Source organism: Camelus bactrianus, chromosome 3 (assembly GCF_048773025.1).
Source record: "Camelus bactrianus isolate YW-2024 breed Bactrian camel chromosome 3, ASM4877302v1, whole genome shotgun sequence".
Classification (NCBI taxonomy): domain Eukaryota; kingdom Metazoa; phylum Chordata; class Mammalia; order Artiodactyla; family Camelidae; genus Camelus; species Camelus bactrianus.
Window position 1 is genome coordinate 2,834,593 of NC_133541.1, and position 13,240 is coordinate 2,847,832.

The window sequence follows — 13,240 nt, forward strand, 5'->3', positions numbered from 1 at the left end:
GGGTTTCAGTGCCTCTCCTCTGCGCTTGGGAGTGATGTGGACAGTGCTGCGAGGATTGTGTGTCTTAGCGATGACGCCGAGCAGGGCAGGCACAGATCCATTCTGTGGGACACTGCTGATCTTGGGTGGCAGGTGTGACATGGAGAAGCAAACCCACAGGTGCTTTTCTGCTCTTCTGGTCAGTTCCCGAGGACACTGGGGGTGAGGAGTGGCACGTGGGGTGATCATCACACGAGACATCAAGCGCAGATGGGAAAGGTCACGACTCAGCCAAGAAAAGAATGAAATGACGACATTTGCAGCCACGTGGGTGGACCTCACGATTGTCATCTTAAGTAAAGAAGTCAGCTGAGAAAGACAAACATCATATGAGATCACTTATTTGTGGGATCGAAAACATGATACAAATGAAACAGACTCACAGAGAACAAACTATGGCTACCACAGGGAAGAGGAAGGAGGGATGAATTAGGAGCTTGGGACTAACAGACACACGCACACTGTGTGTAAATAGGTCCGCAACAAGGGCTGCTGTGCAGCAGCGGGACCTGCGCTCGATGTCCTGTGACAAACCATGATGGAAAGGAATATGAAAAAGTGTGCATGTGTGTGAGTGAATTGCTTTGCTGTGGACTGGAAACTAACACACCATTGGAAATCAACTGCACTTCAATTAAAAAGAAAAAAAAGAAAGTTCACATATCTATTTTCTCAGTTTTTGAAATAATACTTCCTGTGACCCTCTTTGCTGTAAGACTTTGCTGAAATGTAGAGGAGCTTTCAAAATTCATGGGAAACGGACGTTTCAGTCTTGGTTAATCACTGGATGGTCAAACTGCAGAAAACAGTGGGGCGAGTAAATAAAAACTTCAGGAGACGTTAAGTGTCTGCAGTTGAAGGGCATAAAGATCTGACAGGCGCACCTGCGTGTTTCATCATTTCTAGTGTAGCGCGTCCTGACCTGACGAGGCTCAGGAGTGACTGTTCATAGAAGATGTGCCGGAGCCGAGTCTGAAGCCGGCTCCCGGGCGTCCCGCCCCAGACACAGCCTCTGCGGCGAGAAGGGTGCCCGCGACAGGGCGAGTGATAGCGTGGGGAGGCTCTGGGGCGCCCAGAGTCACAACAAGCCAGGGCTGAGGCGGGCTGAGCCGCTCAGCCTTCTGCCCCCAGCAAGGCGGCTGCCCCCTGACCTTGGGCCAGTCACCCAAGTCTTGGTCGCCCCGGTAGACTGGCAGTGACCCTCATTCTCTGGAGCTTGAGGGGAGAAGCGTGAGCTCACGTCAGAGGTTCCTGGAGAAACAAAGACCGTGCGCTGCAGGGATGACATTTCAAACATGGTGTGACAGTGGCTTACGGCCACCATCTTGCTTTGCCCCAGATTTTGTGGCTGGCACCTGAGGAAGGGCTCCGCTGGGTGGCTTGTCCCTGGCCTGTGAGGTGCTGGCCGGGGCCCCTCCACTCACATGTCTGGTGCCTGATGGGCAGCTGTGTCCTTCCCCGGCCCCACACGGTCTCAGGGCCTCACCCTGGGGCCTCCAGAAGGGGAGCTGGACTGCTGGCAGGGTGACCCAGGATTTCCTCCCTTAGCTCTGAGGTCCGTGTCTGGAACCTGGCACCTTTTCTGCCATACCCTGTCGGGTGAAGCCGTCACAAGCCTCATCCCGATTTAAGGAGAGGGGACAGCGGTCCCACACCCCACAGGGGGAGTGTGAACACATTCACGCCATCCTGAGATGGCCGCGGTCTTCTCTCCGGCTGCAGGTTGCTTATATACGGCCCCTACGTGTGAGATGCTCTCATCTTCCCTCACAAGGTCCCCGGAGTTTAATTTCATTATAACGTCAGGTTCCGGCTCAGGGCCAGGATTGCCTCAATAAATCAGCCCATGGGGAAGGATCCCTGGGCGGGATCAAAGGTTCCTTCTGAGCTTAAAACCTCCCAGCTGAGACGGCAGATGCCCTTTCCTGCTCACACCCAGGGTGACATGGTGAGAGTACACAGGCTAAAGCAGACACACCTGCCAGCAAAGGGGCCGTGGAGAGTGGAGGCCATGCCGCAGCCGCCAGTCCTGACAACTCCGATATCCTGCCAGGCGCAGGTGCTGGTGACTCGACTGGGGCCTCCTGCCCTTGGCTCTGTCCTCTAAGACGTCCTTCTTTTCCTTAAGGAACAGCAAATACTTCTAGATCGGAAGATTGCTTCGTGCATGTAAAAATTGTGAAAGGTTGAAGTCCTGTATTTTTCCTGTTTCTGCCTCTTCTGGTCTTAACTGACACGTTTTCTTTAAAGCGCTGTGGACCTCCTGTGTATCAGATTATAAACGTCTTCTGTGTACAGCACGTCACTTTCTGAAACAGGACTGCAAGTCAGGACGCCGCGGGCCCGGCTTGGAAGGGCTTTGGCAGGTGTTCTGTCAGGTCGAAAGGGCCTTTGGGGCACATTCTTAAGATTCTAGAGGTCTTCACGTACGTGTCTTAAACCACGTCTAAGGTGTCAATAAAGGGACTTCCGCTACCCCTGGGAGCCGCGCACTGAGGCCGCTTTCCAGCGGTCCTCGTCCTCGGTTCAGCATTTCCCTGAGGTCCTTTCCAGGTCTGAGGGTCTTTTGCAGACTGGAGAAGAGCCAGTTGAGAGACAGTTTTATTTTTGGACTTAGCAGGTCCTGGCTTATGTTTCCTCTAATTCTGTCTGAAAATGAAATATTTCTTATTTATTTGTTTATTTTTGTAACCACAACTCTCCACAGGCACCTCCCGGGGTCCTGCGCGGAGTAAGCAGCCCGACCCTGTCGCAGTCTCGCGCCCGAGGAGGAGCCGAGGTTCTGGTGCTTGTTACTTATTATCTCAGATTCTCTTTGTATGTCCACATTTTGTACACTTCCAAGTTCATTTTCATAAAGGAATCGATAACCTCTTACTTTGCTGAGACGGCAGGATCCGCATTGATAGCTCCATTTTCACTTCCTTGTGCTGGTAACACGTGCTTTCCCTCTGTTTCTTGGTCGGTCCTGTTAGCGCTAACCCAGTTCTAACTGTCTTTTCTAAAAACCAAGCCGCGGGCATACTGATCCATATTGTGTACTTTACTTCATGGTTTGTTATTATCTGATTCCACGCACATGATGTTCTCTAAGGATGGCGGAATCGAGCTAGAAGCCCACGCCTGAAAGAAAGTATAAGAGTTACCCAATGTTCAGAAAATGAATGACGCTCTCCTCAGTGGCTCATGGTTCCAAGAAGAGATCATGGGGAGGCTGAAGAATAGTTTTAGCTAAATAATGATGAAAACAAAACATACCAAAGTCTGAGATGAAGCTAAAAACATGCTTAGAAGGAACCTGCACTTCTGACTGCAGGCGTCGGTGCTCCTAACTGCAGGAGCAAGAAGAAAGGCTGACAGGAGGCGTGCAGATCGGGAAGTTAGAGACAGAGGAAGAGCAGCAAGTTGCCCTGAAAAGAGGCAGGTGCGAGGTCTCTGTTGCTGCTCATCCAGTCCGATACGTATTTCTCAATCATTAGACTTTATTCTTCAGAGCAGTTGGAGGTTTACAGAAAAACTGAGCAGAGAGTACAGAACGTTCCCCTCGCCCACCCTAGTCTCTGCTCGGTGTGACACACTGACACTCGACGAGCCGGTGTCACCACCTTGTCCTCCGCTAAAGCGCATGTGGACCCAGGGCTCGCCCGCTGTGTCAGCCGCTTGGCTCCACGCAGAGCGGTCCCACGGCCCGGAAGCCCTGTGCTCCGCCCACCCTGCCCTCCCCCGACCCCGGGCGGCTGCTGGCCTTTCCTTTTACCGTCCCCCAGAATGTCACGCAGCTGGAATCGCACTGTGCGGAGCCTTTTCAGATTGGCTCCTCCCACTCACTGATGTGCGTCTGAAGTTCTTTGTTTCCTTCATGGCTGAAGGCTCATTTCTTTTCGGTGCAGGATGATGTTCCATTATCCGGATGTACACCTGCCGTCACCTACTGAAGGACCTCTTGGCTGCTTCCAGGTTCTGGCAACGGTCATTAAAACGGCTGCGAACATCCACGTGCAGGTTTTGTGTGGACGTAAGTTTCCGGCTCCTTTGGGTAAATGTCCCGCAGTGTGGCTGCTGGATCAGACAGTAAGAGCAGGTTTAGTTTTCTAAGAAGCCCCCAGGCTGTCCTCTGGAGGGGCCGCACCGCCCGCCTGGGTTCCCCTGCAGTGATGAGATTCCCCCACTCCACGGCCCGCCAGCGCCCCCGCCGCGGGCCGCCGGCGCCTTGGTCGTAGACGCCGTCACGGGTGCGAGGCGGCCAGCCTCTGCTTTTCAGTGGAAGTGTGGAGCCCACCGCCCGGGTGCTGCTAGTGGTGTCGGAGCTGAGTCGGCAGCGGGTGTTCTGTGCCGCCTCACTGTCTCGGGTTCCCCCTCCCCTCTCCTGCCTCGCTTTGAATCAAACCAGCATTTCCTTTTAGCTTTTCTTTCACTCTCTGTCTTGCTACTTCAGCATTATTTTGGCTTCGTGTGGAGGCTGCACAGGCTTGGAGAATCTCCCCACTGTCAAAGCCGAGGACCCCACGTTACTGTCGCCACCTCCCCGACAGGCCGTGAGCCCCGGGGCGGCTTGTCGTCCGGCGCCTGGGTCTCCGCCCTTTGGCCCCGCGGCCCCTCCTCGGCGTCTGCAGTGAGTGTCCCCGTGTATTTATGTGGCCGCGTCTCTGGGTCCAAGTGAGGCCACCCTCTTCGGCCTGGAGACGGCACCACGGGTTCCCCTGGAGCCGCGACACTTCCACGTGCTTTTTCTAGACACTTCTCCAAAGTCTCTTTATTTTACCTTCACTTTGAAAGAATTTTTTTTTTTTTCTGGGAGTAGAATTGTAGGTTGTCCTTCTTCCTTCTAAGCACATTGAAGACGCTATTTTGTTGTCTCACAGCTTCAGTGTTTTCCTCCCCAGTTTCTTTCCTTCCCGGGTTTTAGACACTCGAGTCCTTTGAGCTGAGATTTTCTCTGATGCTCTCAGCTTATTCCTCCAGCAGCCTTTCTGGTTGTTCTTGGCGTGGGCCCCGGCGCTCTGGGAGCCGGTGGGGGCGGCGGCCCCTCCAGCTCGTGAGCGGCGTGCATGAGGCCAGCGGGGCCGGCGAGGGGCTCTGGAACCGGCCCCACAGACACGTGACCCGGCCAGCTGTCCGCAGATGGACCAGGGTGAGCCTGGAGCCCAGGTCGGGGTGGAAGGCTGGGAGAGAGAGAAGCCTATTTCTTCTTCAAACCAGCCTCTTGCCATGCTTTTATCCTGTTCTCTTCTTCACCTTGGTGTAAAAAGAAGGAAGTTTATTTGAATCCTGGTCCTTCCGGCAGCCCTGAATGGCCCCAGGGCTGAGTGTTTCCATTCCCATGCTGTAGACAGGGAAACCGAGGCAGAAAAGTGCTGCGGCTTGTCCTGACCTTGTACCACGTGGGCCCCGGGCCTGGACTCTCATCTCTTGAATTCCGCACCAAGTCTGCTTCGAAGGAGCCCCAGCACCACCCAGTGCCACACCTCCTGGACCTGCCCTGGCTCCCTGAGCCTCGTCTCCAGTCCCATCCCATCTCTGGAGGATTAGGCTCCAGCAGAGGCCTGTGAACGGCCAGAAAGGTGCGCTGGCTCATTCTTATTTTGATCACGAGGGTGGTTCGCTTTCCTGGTCCTGACCCTCCGCTGTTTTCCCGCAGGGCCTACGCAGGCCGCCCACCGGGGGCGGGGCAACGGTGACATTTCTGTGTGATTTGGCCACAGCCCTTGCTATTGATCAAATATTCACCTGCTCTTCCTGCCAAGGAATTCTGTGGACGTGATTAAAGTTCATAACCAGGTGACCCTAAATGAAGGAGACTGTGCTGGATAATCCGGGCAGGCCTGATCAGATCGACGGAAAAGCCCCCCAAACAGGGCTGAGGCTCCCCTGAAGAAGGAGACGTGTTGTGGATGGACGGCAGCATGGGCTGATCCCCGGGTGTCCCAGGCCTTCCCGACGACCTGCCCTGAGGGCTTCAGACCTTCCTCGCCAGACGCCCAGTCTTGGAGCCGGGGCCTAGAAATCAATGTCACAAAAAGTGAGCACATCTCCTGCCAGCTGAGCCGGCCCGGCCTGTGGACGGAGCGCCTGTCCGGCCAGAAGCACGTGGAGGGGCGGCACTCACAGATGTGGGGTGCCTGGGTGGGACCGGTGAGGTGGAGAGGCCGGGCTGCGGCCGTGGGGACGGTGACGGCAGGGCTGCGGTGGGATTCGGCCCACAAGGCCTGGAACTCCCGTGAGTTTCCCAGGACCATCCCTCCCTCTGGTGTCGGACACACTTGCTGTCTCGGCCGTTGCTTCCAGGGGCGGCCCCTGCACTCCCACCACCTCAGGGGGCTGGGGTCCCGTCCACCCTCCAGACGCCCGGCAGGGATGGGCCAGTGGTGCCGTGGACCACCTTCCGCTCACCGCCCGCCCTGACGCTGCCTGCGCGTTCCCATTGGTGGTTTCCCAGCGGAAGTTTCAACTTTCCAGCCAACGACTTCATTTCATCTCAATCAGTTTCAGAGAAGCACAGGCAAGGCCTTCACGAAGGAGGTGAGGTTTGGACTGGTTTTCGGGGCAGCTTTCGGAGGGGCTGCGGCCTCCAGCCAATGGCAGGTGGCGGGGAGACCATCTGGGCGGAGGAAGGACCACGAGGGCGCGTGGCCCCGAGTCCCGGTGAGGAACCTCGGCTCCTGGACCGGGAGAGGCCCCGCCTGCTTCCTGGTGCTCAGACCCCCGCCCTGGGCCTCCATACCTTCCGCGTTCCGCCCCGGCATCCCCTTCCCAGGCCCTCTTGCCCTCCCAACCCCCCTGGCACATCCGGGACCCGCCAGTCGCGACTGAGTGCCGCCCATGGGAAACGTCTTAAGCAGCCCACGGGCTTCCCCAGCACCCGGTCCACAGCCCTGCATTGTCAGTGCAGACAAAGGAGAGATGGCGTCACAGGTCACCAGCCACTGAGCTACGTCGCAGGAAGAGCAAACAGCTCCTCCTGCTGTCACAGTGCAGCGCTTGAGGGGCCGGGACGCCTTCAGAGCCTCCGCTCTTTTCTCCCGGGTCCCCGGGAGAGCCGGCCTCTTGGCCCAGCGCCGCGGGCGTCTGCGCGGGCGGTCTGCCGAGAGCGGCGTCCCAGCTGCCAGGCTAACGCCGCCTCTCTTGGGTCGGGAGGAGCCGCCCGCCCGGAGCGGGGGAGGCCCGGCCTTTGCTCCCATTCAGCAGACCAGCCCTGCCGCCCGGGCTCTGTTCCTGGGGGTCTTCCCGAGGCCGCCCCGGAAGGAGGCCACATTCACGTGCCTGCCTCCCTGTGTGTCTGGCACCCGGGCCACCCGAGCCTGGGGCCGCCATCGCAGGGCCGGGTGCTCCTGCCTCTGTCTGTCTGTCCACTTACCACGCTCGGGGCCTCCCATCCCCAGTGCCTGCCCCTCCTGTTTGCAGCCCAAATCGACGCACCCTCATCTCCCCTCCCTTCTCAACACTGGACCGAGCGCTGGACACTCCAACAGAGGCCAGGAGGCTCCTTGGTGCAGTTCATTTTCCAAACGAGACGCAGAAACAGGGAACTGGAGCTGTCTTAATAGACCACTGCCTCCCCGAAGGGCTGGACGGTTCACCACTGTCAGCACCTGCGATTGGATGGGACTGGACAGTTCACCACTGTCAGCACCTGCGATTGGACGGGACTCCTTTAGACCCTGGGCAACGGGACTGTCAAGATGGTGGAGCAGAGGCCCTCGCACGAGCTCTCCTTTGCAGGGAGGGCTGTCCGCAGCCCGCAGCGGCGAGCGAAACCGTCCTCACCACGCAGAGGCCGCGGCTTCTCCCCGACCTCCCAGAACAGCATGTGCACAGCGACTGGCCTCCGGGCAGCAACAGGACTGTCAGAAACGTGGTGTTCAGATTACATTGTCTCATAACGGGTTTATTTTGCTGGGAAATTCGGGGTTTCCAAGAGCCCTTGCTTTGGGTCAGACTCTGCTGTGATGGGTTTTTTTTTTTGTTTGTTTTTTGTTTTTTTTTTTTTTGGTACAAGATTCAACTTGAATCACCTCCTCATTGTAATTTGCACCCCCAAACCTCTTTCTAATCAGGATCCTAGCGTTTCTCCTGTGTTCTCATTTATTTTAAGCTTAAACTGTCCTCAGTAAAACTTTTTGTCACTGCAACACTTCAAAATGCTCTCTGGATGGGGACTCCCATCCTTGCGAAATCTGCAGTTGGTTAGGCTTTGGGGAGCACTTCCCTGACCGGCCCCTCTCACCAGGGTCCATACGGATCATGGGTCAGTTTTCCTGGGTTCCGTGTCTCAAATGGAGTTCCTCAGACCTCCACCTGTGATTCCCTCAGTAAATCATGGGTCTTTCAATATAACGACCTCAGCATGCTATTAGAAGAAACAGCATGCTGTTAGATTTAATTATCCCATCACGGGTCATTTTCAGAATATCAATCACTACTATAAAACCGAGTCCAGAATATTATCATTTGTGGGGTGCCTGGAAGGCTGTGAGGACACGTAGCTCAGTGGAGGCGTTAGGTGTTACGGTTCTGAAGGTATTTCTTGATTTCTTACTCTCAGCTTCTGATTCTAAATGTCAGAATTAATTACAGGGCACATGACACTAACACAGATCCTTTACCGCTATTGCAGGAATGTTGCTGCAACGCCCCTGCGAGAGCTAGACTAGCTGTACGTTAACTTTCTACCAGGAAAAGTGTCCCCTTTCTAATTGGTGCAAAAGTGAATTGGGTGCAGTTCCCTGAGCCGGGCCCAAGGGCGTGTGCTCTGAGGGACAGGGTGTTAAGATGCCGGCTATCAGGTGAGTTTAGACAGAGGCAGGGGGTACGTCGTGGAGGAACCTGGGTACGTATTTGCTCAGCGGGTGAGCGGTAAGCCACGCAGCAGGACAGTCGGCCCTGGCAGAGTGCTCTGCTGTCTCTGAACAAGTTGTGCCACGTTGCCAGCTCCCTGCGTGCGCCCCCTCACTGAAATCCCCCCCTGCAGCCCCTCGCCCGGGTTGCCGACCACGGGGAGAGAGGGTGTGGGGAAAGCCAGCGGCAGCTCCCGAGGGGCCGGTCGCCTGGCAGCGGGCAGACGGGCAGACGTCTGCCTGGCTCCGTGTGCCGGCCTCCTCCCTGGTCCTCGGAACGCCCCCAGGCTGGGAGGGCGCCCTGAGCCCAGGTCTGCCCGGCTGAGCGCTCACCCACTGCAGCTTTGTCTGTGGGAATGACTTTGATCTATCTGCGGTGTCTCCTCTTCAGCTAGGGCCCGCTCTGTGTCTCCAGGCTGACTTCTAAGGCCCTGATCATGGGTGCAGGACGGTGCCCTTGGTGGGAGGGGACAGCTCAGTGGTAGAGTGTGTGCTCAGCAGGCGCGAGGTCCTGGGTTCAGTCCCAGGCCCTCCATTAAAATAAATAAGAATCTAATTACTATCCTCCCCCCAAAAAACCCCAAAACTAAAAAAAAAAAATGGTCTCCTTGAGGCCCTGAAACCACGCACGGTGGGGACGTTGCTGGCCGCCCCCACTAAGGGATGGCCGAGGGGCGTCCTGCGGTTCTGCAGGCCGGCTTGGTGTGGTGCAGAGACATGGACTAGAATATCAGTCTGTCACCTGCAAGCTGTGCCCACGTGTGGGGTGGCGTTGACACAACCCGCCTCGCAGGATGGGGTGCAGGCAAAGCGCAGTCTGCCTGGTCCGCCAGCGCCCAGGGCCGCCCCACCCGGTGAAATCAGCTGTCCATTTCCCGGGGTCCTAACTGTGCACAAAAGACACGCCTTCTGACAGGGACTGGGCAGACCTCCCTCCGCACCCGGACCCCGCGGGGCAGGTTCAGCGTCCTGTGCCGCTCGGTACCCACCACGGCGCCCAGTGGGAGACATTTGAGCAGAGCTGTTGGCGTGGTGGCCCTGTGCCTGGACATGGCCGTGAGTCCCTGAATGGTTTCACTGGTTTTGTGAAGTGTGCCTTTGAGAAACGTTTGAGGAGAACCTGACTTGAAGTTCTCACCACGGCGGCTCCTTGAGTTCTTCCCATTGTGGAGAGACACTCCCTGCTTCTCTGCTTTGGCGAGAAATCGATCCTCAAGCCCCAGGCCTGGGCGCCCACCTGTCTTCTGACGTCTCCCTCTGCACGTCTCCCGGGCACCGAAGGCCCCAGCCCGAATTCACTGACTTCCGTGTCAAAACGGCCCCTCGCGCGTGCCCTCTGCTGTCTGGGCCACCCCGGAGCTCACCGCAGCCCAGGCTGCCAGATCTCATGACAATAGTGATGGCTGGGCAACGGCCCTCACCACATCTGGAAGCCTCCTGGGAGGAGACTCGGAGGGAGGACGGCGCTTTGGGTCTGCTCCCACTCTCCCACGTCCTGCGGCCTCGGCTAGTCCTGCGCCAGTTCTGATTCACTATAAATGCGCTTCACAAACCATCCGCGGTGCCGCTGTCTAGGCTTCCGGCCAGGCCCTTCCCGGAAGTCGCTCCTGAACCACCTGCAGGCTTCCTGCCCCCGCAACTGTCCCTCCCACCACCCGAGGGGACACAGACCTGCCCCAGCACCCGGGCGATGGCCATGCAAAGCCCCCCGACGTGCCCCGGACAGCCCTCCCCACACCCTTGTGGCCCTGCCCCTCCCTCAGCATCAGACTCCTGCAGCGGCTGTGACGGCGAACACGGGCCAGAAACACGGCCTGGCTTGGCTTCCAGCCTTGCTCGCACCCGGCTCTGCACGTTCATGGGGTCCGTGCTCCTGAAGGGCCTGCCCGCCAAGGATTCTGAAATGCCCCTCACAGCCCCGCTAGTGCTCCCGTGGGTGCCGGCCTCGCCCGTCTTGGTCCCCATTTGCAGTCTGTGCAGTGACTGGACGAGGTCCCAGACCCCAGCTCAGGCCAGCTCTCCCCACTTTGATGTTAGAATGAGCCACCTTCCTGCCATTAGCGACACAGCACCGCTTTATTACTTGAAGCTGAAGGGGAGGAAATTAATTTTGCAGTCATAATTTCCTGGCACCCCGGGGTGACGGGGGCGCCGGGGGCGTGCTGAGCTACGTGTGCGCGGGGAGCCTTCACCGGGCCGGGCAGACGCTGCTGGCCGACTCTCCGTCTTGAGGGACTGGCCGCCGGGTTCAGACCATAGCCTGGCTGTGCCTTGCGGGAGGGAGCAGCCCGGAGCTTCCAGGGTAACACGAAGGGATCCTAGTCTCTGCTTCCATCGTGGCCCCTCTCGTCCTCGTGGTCCCGTTCCTCTTCCTCCCCTTCCACCCATGAGGACTAAGGTCCCTTGGAAATGTCTGGAGTTGCAGTCGGGCCCTGGGCTGAGTGTCTGCTCCATCCCCGATGGTATCCCAGCCCGGGGCCGGCTGTAGTTGAGGGACGTGGACCGAAAAGGAGCAGAGCAGCCTTGCGGGTGACGTCTGATTGATTTTACGGCCATGCAGCCTTGGAGACCTGAGGCACGTGTTGAGAGAAACGGAGCCTTGTGTGTGGATGTTTGCCATGAGTGGTGGTCCCTCAAGTCCGCGGGGTTCCACGGAAGCCCAGGAACAGCTGCTTTTCCTCGGATACAACTCATCCCTCTGTGGAAGGAAGCGAACGCGGGGCTGACACCTTCCTGAGCCAGTGGACACGCGTGCCGTCCGGGCTCGTTTCCAAGGTGGCGCACCGAGGAGTCCACCTGGGGGGCTGTGATGGAGCACGCGGGGTGCACAGGGAGAGCCCACAGCCCACCAGCCACTGAGTGTGGCGGCCTTCCCGAGTCTGTGACCAGCTGTGGGCCCTGTGTGCGGAGAGGCCCAGGATGAAACACTTCCTGTGAAGTGGGGGTTCGGGCACTTGTCCTGACTGCTGGGATCAATGTTCTTGTGAGGAAGAAGCAAAGCCCCTCCCCCAGTTCACACACGCGGGGTTTCAGGGGCCACTGTGTCAAGGCCACGAGGATCCCACCACCTGCTCAGCAGCAGTTTGTGGGCAGAGTGTGTGACCTGAGTCCACAGAGAACACCAGTGTCCCACTGCCTTCCTACTGGTTAAATTTGCAGCATGATTTTCCTTAATTAAACATGAGCACAGGAAGGTTAAACAGCTTACGAGAGGCTCTGAGAGCTCAGATGGGAGCAAGTTCCAGCCCCGTGGGGTGACTTTTGAAGGTGCCTGAGAAGGTCCTGCCAACCAGCCTCTCCCAACTGTGAAGTCTGCTACCCGCTGGGACTGACCAGGTTTCTGGCAGGAGGCGGTGACCTCTGGCAAGTTCCTTGCAGTGTCCATCTTAAGAAGAAGTTTGATTGTGAAATAACACAAAGACACCTGCAGCGGACATTAGGGAGGGTGACCCTGCAGAGATCCGGCTTAGACGGTCTTCCCGACACGTGAACAGAATTCCCGCGCGTGTGGACGCAGAGGCTGCTTTCCGAAGGTGGCCCCAGCCACTTCGGCGCAGCACTCGGAGCTTTGCTGAAGGTGCTCTAAGTCCTGGGGGTGCAGGCGGGAGACAGCCCTTCCAGAAGCCCCAAGAACCGGGCCTCGCCCACCTGCTCAGGTCAAGGACCAGGTACTGTTGCGGGTCCTCCTCGGGCCCTGGCACCCACGCCTGGCTGTCAGAACAGCATCTCAGCCCCACCATGTCTGGGCCTACCCCAACACCCCTCCCGCTCAGCCCCACCATGGGCTGGGCCCACCCTGCAGCCCTTCCCTTTCAGCCCCTCCCCTCCCCTCAGCCTCGCCCCTCCCCTCAGTCCCGCCTCTCCCCTCAGCCCCTCCCCTCCCCTCAGCCCCGCCCCTCCCCTCAGCCCCGCCCCTCAGCCCCGCCCCTCCTCTCAGCCCCGCCCCTCCCTTCAGCCCCTCCCCTCAGCCCCGCCCCCTCCCGCTCAGAGGCGCTGCCCGACCACTGCAGAAGGCAAGGCCGCCTCCGACAGCGCCCGGGCCCACGAGTCAGTTCTTAGCGCGGCCGCCAATGTTGCCTGCGGAAAATGTAGATCCTCTCGCCTTTACCCAGATAGGAGCCCCGGCACTCAAGCCCGAGGGCTTACTGGCGACCCCGGTCTTCCACGTCGGGCCCTGGCCAGTGAAGCGCGGTTCCCTCCGGCCAGGGCAGCCCCCTCGCTCTGCTGCGGGAGCTCTGGTCTTGCTTCTCTCCGATGCTTTAAAATAAACTCTTGTTAGGATGGGACACATGCCGCCACCTCAAAGGTTTGTCAGCTAGCCCTCCGGGCCTCCGCTGGGTGAAAAGCCCTTTCACAGGGTGGTCTGG

At 58.2% G+C, this 13,240-nt stretch overlaps 1 long non-coding RNA gene across 1 annotated transcript in view; it reads left to right on the forward strand.

Annotated features, from left to right (window-relative positions):
• Positions 1-13,240, forward strand: part of LOC123612925 (uncharacterized) — a 29,320-nt gene that overhangs the window by 11,487 nt on the left and 4,593 nt on the right. The window contains exon 2 of the long non-coding RNA XR_012502593.1: positions 3,930-4,054. This is a non-coding gene — a long non-coding RNA (uncharacterized LOC123612925). The remainder of the gene's footprint in view (positions 1-3,929; positions 4,055-13,240) is intronic.